The following is an 8,392-nucleotide window of genomic DNA, read 5'->3' as shown; positions in this document are numbered from 1 at the left end:
TATCCTACCAGAACCCTTTAAATGAAATTATGTTTCCACATATCTTATAAATCATTGAATTTCCTTTATCTTTCACACCATGCTTTAGTAATTCTAAACATTTTAAACTGCTCAAGTGAACTATGGGAAATTGCATTTTCCAAAGAAGACTCCCTACATATATGACTGGCTTTCCTGTGGTTGAGATGGACAGTTTCTGTAGTACCTCTATTTGCATCTGAGTGGGAGCCTGCACTTTCTTTAACCAGTAGAGTATAGCAGAAATGATCCTAGATATCTTCTAAGGCTTTGTCAGGAAAAAAGAAGAGTTTCCACATCTTGCTCTCTATGTCTCTTCCTCTCTCTCTCTCCTCTCATTCTCTGTTTCTGTCTCTCCCTCTCCCCATCTCCATTTCCTCTACGTCTCTTTCTCTCCTTCTCCTCATCTCTAGCTCTAACTGTAGTGATATCAGGATGCTCACCTGTAGAAAGTAGCATGCCATGAGAAGCCCAAAAGAGTTCATGTAAAAAGAAAATAGTTTCCCACATAGAGAGGAACTGAAATACAAAGTCACTAGCCAGCATCAACTGTCACACATATAAATCAAATTATTTTGTAACCCACAAAATCGGAGTGTAGCAAATGGGAATTTATGCCATTAAATTTTGCTGTAATTTGTATGCAGGCATAATAACTGGCATAGGTGTCATTTCCTTTAGGAATTGGATCCCTGTCCCAGGAACATATTCCAATTTTTTTAACCTCTCATATCATTTTCTAATGTTATCAGTATCAGTATTTTTTAAATCAACATCTATTCATCTTCTTAATTTCAGTTTAAGTAGTAGCTATTCTAGACTTTATCCCTTAGATCAGCATGGTTTTTTTTTTACTACTGCATATTCCAATATACTCTGTTCTTCCTCTATCAAAACATGCTTCAATTTAATATGATTTATTGTCTAACTTCATTAAAATTTAAGCTCAGAAATGGTAGAATATTCATGTCTTGACCATCACTATCCTTTCCTGTGCACAGTGGATTATACAAACTTGTGATAGTTGCTGAATCAGTTTTCTTCTGTATGAATACATGAATAACACACAGCAAAAATAATTATTATTAAACTTAAATAGCTTAATCAAATTGATAATTCCCACCAACTCAATAGATTTGTAAATCTGACAGAAAAAAAACCCTTTGAAATTAAAAATACTTTTAATAACTGCAGTTTAATCTTTCAAGTGAAGATAGATTTTTAGATTTTGGTAAATTGAAAGAAAAAGTAGAGCTAAAATTCTGAACATAGAAAATGTGTTCAATCATTTTGTATAAGAAATTGCCTGCAATAAGATCTCTGGTTTTCAAGAAAGTAAACAAGCAAATGCTAGAGAGGGTAGAGATACTAGAGAAGTATTGTAAGTATAAATGATATTATTTTTAGCAGTTGTTCTGTATAATATGCAACATGCTTCCCACGTTCGTTTTTCTACAAGTAAAGTTTTCAGTACTCTTGGTCATTTGAACTAGATTTGTGTTTTCTGGCATTATTTGTATTATTGATTGATGTGATACAATGATATTTGAGAAGAATCACATAATATATGTAGATGGATATCAGAGTCACCTCCAAGATGCTTTCATAAACTTGGTTTATCATCTCTAATATATCTCAGAGTATCGTTGCATGTTGTTGGCAGGCTTAATAAATTATTACACAAGCTTATTTAAGCCATAAAACCAAGGAAAAATGTATTTGTCATCATTTTAGCTGTTTTCTAGGTAAAATAATGCATTTTAAATATGGTTGGCTATAAATCTACACAAAAGACAAGTAATATTAAAATCAGAGTCAATAATTAGAAAAATTATTTAGACTAGAAACAAACAAAAACCTAGGTATATTTATGCTTACTTCTAAATACCTAGCTGTACATAGACTTGTTGAATAAATTACCTGGTCCTGGGGTTTAATTAAGGAAAATGAAATAACATATATTTCAGGTTACTATGACTTAAAAATGTTATTGAGGTATTTCTCTTTCCAAAAAATTTCTGAAGTCTGGTTTTTGGCAAATTTCTGACTGTCATCTATACTGGCCTTTTACTTAGGTTTAATAGTTGACTGCTCAGTTGCCAATCATCTTTACTGTTCCAGGAGCATTGATTTGAATGTTATATGTAATTATGGAATTCAAAGCATCATCAAAACATTGGGAAACTATTGGACATAAGAAGGAGTGGAAATTATCTCTTCCACCACTAGAATTACATATGTCCTAATTACCCCGACACAATGTCAGGGTGTCATCTGAACTAAAACTTCAAGTTTCAACAATAAATCAAATAAACTGAAGCTAGATATTACAGGTATTGATATCGTTTTGGATGAAGATGGAGATGGAGATAGAAAGAGACATGAACTAGACCATATGTATGATGCAGGATTTTTCTTTAACCCTTTGCTAGACTCACGGCAGGGGTGTCTGCCCCAACTCAGCCAGCCATGCTCAACCCCTTCTGGGAGGGAGCACATGAGAGAGCAAGTGTGGTATCCAGCTGGCTGCTCTGGGCATCAACACAGGGGCAAGCTCCAGATGGGTCTCCTGGACACACCAGAAGTGTCACCTCATGGGGAATGTGGTAGTCCAGGTGAGGGTGCCTGTGACCCCAAAGCCCCAGAATGGGTGTTACAGTGCTCCTTTAGTTCCACCTGGTGTGTTAGCAGCTCAGTTGGCCCCTTGCTTTGTGGTATGGGGCAGCTGCCCTCCGTCAGTGAGGGAAAAGGGTCAGTGTGACAGCCTTTCTGGGTACCTACATCAGTGGGTCTCAAGCCCTTGTCCAGCATCCAAGAATGTGATCACATGGATGGTTGAAGGTTGATGGAGGCGGAGAATTTTACTGAGGAATGAAAACAGCTCTCAGCAGAGAGGGGAGCTGGAGAGGAGAGCTAGAGAGAAGACTGCAAGGGCAGGTTGTCTTCCCTGAAGTCAGGTTGTCTCTTCCCTGAAGTCAGGCTGTCTCTTTTCCCTGAAGTCAGGCCATCCCCTCTCCTACGGACTGAGTCTGGGGTCTTTACAGGCACAGGATGGGGAGTGCATGCCGATAGGTTTGTGAGTATGCAAAAAAGTTAAAGTGAAGACACTACTCAAAGATGGGCATGAAAGTGTAGAAAACTAAATAGGAAAGAGTAGGTAACTGTAAAATAGGTGAAGGGTAAGGATTAATCAGAGGAAAACACGACAAATAGGAAGACAAATTATCAGCCTGGTATAATAATTTAACTTGTAGCTTGGTTTGCAGGCTTTACACAGTCTTTGGCTTAGAGCTGGTGTTACACTGGGTACCCACCCCATCTGCCTAGACAATTAGCTGCCTCCTGCTACTGTCATATACATATGAAATCTTCCCTAAATTCAGCTAGAAATAATCACTATAATATAAATTTAACATTTCTAAGGATATATTTATGTTTTATTCTTTACAAGTCTGTTCCACCTCAAATCAATTTCTCAATCAATGGCATCACAGTATCATAAGAATCCTTTTGCCCAAGTACAAAATATGAAAATAACCTAATTTTACCTGTCTTACTTTTTCTTCATTAGCCAGCAGTCAGAAAATACAGATAGTTGTAGGTCAGAATTATATGTCAAATCTGGCTGTTTTGTGCTATTCAGAAAGACACTACTATAGTTCCAATTCAAATAATTTTGTTTTCCCTACTATTATAAAATGTTCTTACTGGAATTCTTGCATATAGTCAGACCATCCATCTGCAGGCTTCTCTTGTTTTCTCAAAAATGACTGATTACATTTCAGGATAACTCCTTGACCCACGGAAAATCACATATCATTACTAATCTCTTTGTGTGCTGGGCTACCAAGAGTCCTCTCAGCCAAAATCCCGATGATTTCCTATGGTAGAAATGTCTAAGGCCTTCAGAATTCCTATGGTAGAAAGCAAACATTCATACTCCATGTTTACCACTCCCAAATTCTTAGAAATGGTGCTTTGAATGTGCCCTCAAGTAAAATGCAAGTTTTTTTTTCTTTTTTGCAGTTATAACAAACCTCTTAGAAACCTGGTCTAAAGTTAACTTTATGTTGTAAACCTCAAATATACACAATAACATTTATTTAAATAAAAATCCTGCCGGGTATGGTGGTTCATGCATGTAATCCCAGCTCTTTGGGAGGCCGAGGTGGGCAGATCATGAGGTCAAGAGATCAAGACCATCCTGGTCAACATGGTGAAACCCCGTCTCTACTAAAAAATACAAAAATTAAGGCCGGGCGCGGTGGCTCAAGCCTGTAATCCCAGCACTTTGGGAGGCCGAGGCGGGTGGATCACGAGGTCGAAAGATCGAGACCATCCTGGTCAACATGGTGAAACCCCGTCTCTACTAAAAATACAAAAAACTAGCTGGGCGTGGTGGTGCATGCCTGTAATCCCAGCTACTTAGGAGGCTGAGGCAGGAGAATTGCCTGAGCCCAGGAGGCGGAGGTTGCGGTGAGCCGAGATCGCGCCATTGCACTCCAGCCTGGGTAACAAGAGCGAAACTCCGTCTCAAAAAAAAAAAAAAAAAAAATACAAAAATTAGCTGGGCATGGTGGTGTGTGCCTGTAGTCCCGAGTAGGCTGAGGCAGGAGAATTGCTTGAACTCATGAGGTGGAGATTGCAGTGAGCCGAGGTTGCATGACTGCATTCCAGTCTGGCGCCTGGTAACAGAGTGAGACTATGTCTCAAAAAAAAAAAAAAAAAAAAAAAAAAAAATTAAATAATAATAAAAAACCTGGCCAAATTGCTGAGGAGGGGAAGGGTAATTTTACAACATTCCTTGTTGTTTTGAACCATGTATCATTTTTCCTTTGTCTAAAGAAAGAAAACTAAGCATGCAGAATACGTACATATACACACAAAGACATACACAACCAGACATATATGTTTGTCTGTATGTATTTGTGCATATACTAATCTATGGTAATTAGTAATCTATTAGTAATCTACTCAACTGTTTTGAGTGACAGGAGATAAACATGAATCCCTTGCAAGGTTATGGGCTATATAAAAGATTTATGTGTAAACTAGCATCAGTGATTTAATTTAGAAAAGTAAATCCATAGTTTTAATCATAACACTTCAAAATATATGAGAAAAAATTGACAAAATAGAGGTGAAATATAATTATAGTCAGCGATATTTAAGCACTCTTTAGGGAATTGAAAGAAAAACAGACCCAAACATAGTCAAAGTGTTGAAACATTAGACAATACTACTAACAAGTATGAGCTAATGGGCATGCGTAGAATCCCACTCCTAACACTGAGTGATATAGTCACCTTTCCACATTTGCAAAAGATTGGCTCATGGTTATCTACAAATATTGAAATCTGTAGTATCTGCATGCAATTTATGCAATCCTCCTGTATGCTTTAAGTCAACTCTTTCTTACTTATAATACCTAATATAAGTGATATTTAAATAATTGGTATTTTTACTTATGTTACTTTTTATGGTTCTGTAGTTTTTTATTTTTTCAAATATTTTTAATCTGTGGCTAGTTGAATTAGCAGATATGGAACGTCTATTGTACATTCCTTTTAAGCATATAAAAAGGTTATGCTGTACTGAGATGCAAAGCATATATCAACAACAATAAAAGACTGAAAATTTGAAGAGGGTGTTATTTGAACATATTTTGATTAAGCTAGATGTTATCAGCAAAGAAAATTTTCCTTGTGTTTGGAAATTCAGTAGCATACTTCTAACTAAACTATAGGTCAGAGTAAAAATAGAAACCAGCTAGATAAAGAATAGGAGAAAAAAGAAAAGTGATAAAACAATAAAAATAGAGAAAAATAAAGAAAACAAACACAAAATTTATAAAAAGACAAGACAGCATATTATTAATAAATAAATTGTAACTCCTAGGAAACTGCAAGATTCTTTGAAATAAAGTGTATGGAAATAAGAGTTATAGCTTGGGACTGGAAACAATTTAAAAAATTACCGTAACATGAGATTGTCTGTCAAAGTATTCTTACCATCAGAGAAAGAATGTCATCTGTCAAATTGCATCGTGGATATTGGGGTGCAAACGTAGAAATCAAAGTATGAGTTGAGGAGGAAGAAAGGCTCCCATGAGCGCTGAGAGAACACAAACAATCCAGAGTATTTGGCAAAGAAAGAATTTGATAACATTTTGGAAAAAGTAAGATGTTCAGGGCAAGACCTGCTGGGGGTAGGGGTAGAACGGATGGCTCTTCAAGAGTTAGATAAGTACTGATTATAAAGTCTAAATTTAACAAGCAGGTGTAGCAAGTTATATGTTGAGTTTTAATGTGTGATGGGCAGATTACAGGCATTGATCGACTTACGACCCATGCAATTTATGACCATTTGACTTAATGACCACTATCGCTAGCCACGACTGCTCCGCATCTGGCAGTGCAAACGTTGCCCAGCTGGGTGTACGACAGTGCAGACCAGCTTCTGGCAACACTACCATCTCCGCGTTCACCATTTCAACTTTTATCCCAGACTTGGTACAGCATTTTGTGTTTTGTGTCTTGGATATTTTTCATCAAATCCCTCCCAAGATGTCTGCCAAGAGGAAATTGTCTGTCTATGCCTCAGCCTGCCAAGAAGGCTTAAATATCTGACTTAAAGATTTTTATAACATCATTTTATAGTACTGTAGTACTGTACATATAGCCTACTCAGCTTACGACCAAATCATGTTACAACTGGTCTGTCAGAACCAATCGTGGGCGTAAGTCGAGCACTACCTGTACTTGAGAAATTATTTTCCCCACTGCCGTCCTCAACTGTATATTAGATTATGGGCCCTTCATTTATCCTTGGGACACATCTACAACCATATTTTTCTGTACTAAATTCAGATAATGTGCAATTCAGTGTGAGATAGAATAGCATGTTTAAAAATTGGTGAAAACCTGTAAGAGATCTGCAGCAATGACCATTTGCCTAGCTACTGGCTTTTACTTACACATGGAAAGCACAACAGTCCTCTCAAGTTAAAAGTGAGAAGTTTAAATGAAAATGAATGAAGAGATAAGGAGCTAAAACTGTCAAGTTGCCCCTGACTCTTGGCAGCAGCTCAAAGGAGAGAAAAGCTTGGAAAGCAGGGGATTTAGGAGATTGTCCCACATGAAGTTTGGGAGTATCTAAGAGATGAAGAGACTGTCTTATCACTTTCCAGCTGTAGTGTAAGTGAGGTAATCCCCTAGATATATCTTATACCATTAGACTTGATGTATATTGGTAAATTTAGCCAAAAAGTCTGAGACTTTAAAACCTAACTTGTGTGAAGAGCCAAGAGTGATATGAAAGTGAACTTGGAATGCGATAATGAAAACATACGTAAGCCCAATAAGCTATGTATCAGAAAGAGTAGATATAAATTAAGAAAATGGTATTAGGTAGAAACAAGCTATTTCTCAATGAATACAGCTATCAGAATGAATAAGCTGTCTTGAGAATGACGTCACTTGTTAGAATCAGTGCCAAACATTTTTTTTTAAATGAAGCAAATGTTTGTGAAAATAGATTATATAAACTGTGTCATTCTTGTGATACTCAACTAAATCAGGTCAAGAGGCTGGGGGAAAAGTACTCCGGGCACATAGCACCAGCTTCCCAAATCAAATTTTCTACAAACTATGCTGCTGAAAAGGACAGATGTAATCCTAAAACCAGTTTTACCTAGTAGTTGCTAAAAACACCTGACCTGACTGGTTTTACCTACTGCTGTCATTCAACAATCAGAGCTTTCCAGCTCCCTAAAGCTTCTCTACAGCCAATAAAGTTTCTTTTGGAACAATACATTACATTTGTCTTTTTTTAAAAAAGTTCCCAACCTTCTCTGTTCTTCAGGCATCCTGAGTACCACCCAGTTGTGTGTATGACTCAAACTGCAATTCTTGCTTCCTAAACAAAATATTTTGAAATTAGATATTTGTCCCTATATTTTATTTGATTTTGACATGCTCTAGAAAGAGGAAAAGCCATTCTAGCACTAAAATGGTTGAACTCTCATTAACAATATTTTCCCCAGTAGGTGGTGATATTCAAAGTTCCAAAGTATTAACTCATCAGAATAAATAATAGAAGAAAGTCTAAAAGAATTTTGAATCTGACTATAATTGATTTAATAAGTCCAAATCATTGAAAGCTGTTAATTGGAATAGAGAAAAAAACGAGTGAATTAGATAAACTTACCTGCAGTAGAGACGGTGCTCACAGAAGATAAATTGGAGAATTAAATCAGAGAATCAAAATGTCATTGCTTTTAACTCAAACAACTGAGCCTTAAAAAACATAAAAACACCTGAGCCTTATACAATATATTTGTATAATATAAATAAACATACTTTAAATGCTTATT

This window comes from Saimiri boliviensis, chromosome 16 (genome assembly GCF_048565385.1).
Source record: "Saimiri boliviensis isolate mSaiBol1 chromosome 16, mSaiBol1.pri, whole genome shotgun sequence".
NCBI classification, from domain to species: Eukaryota; Metazoa; Chordata; class Mammalia; order Primates; family Cebidae; genus Saimiri; species Saimiri boliviensis.
Note: the sequence above shows the minus strand (reverse complement) of the source record.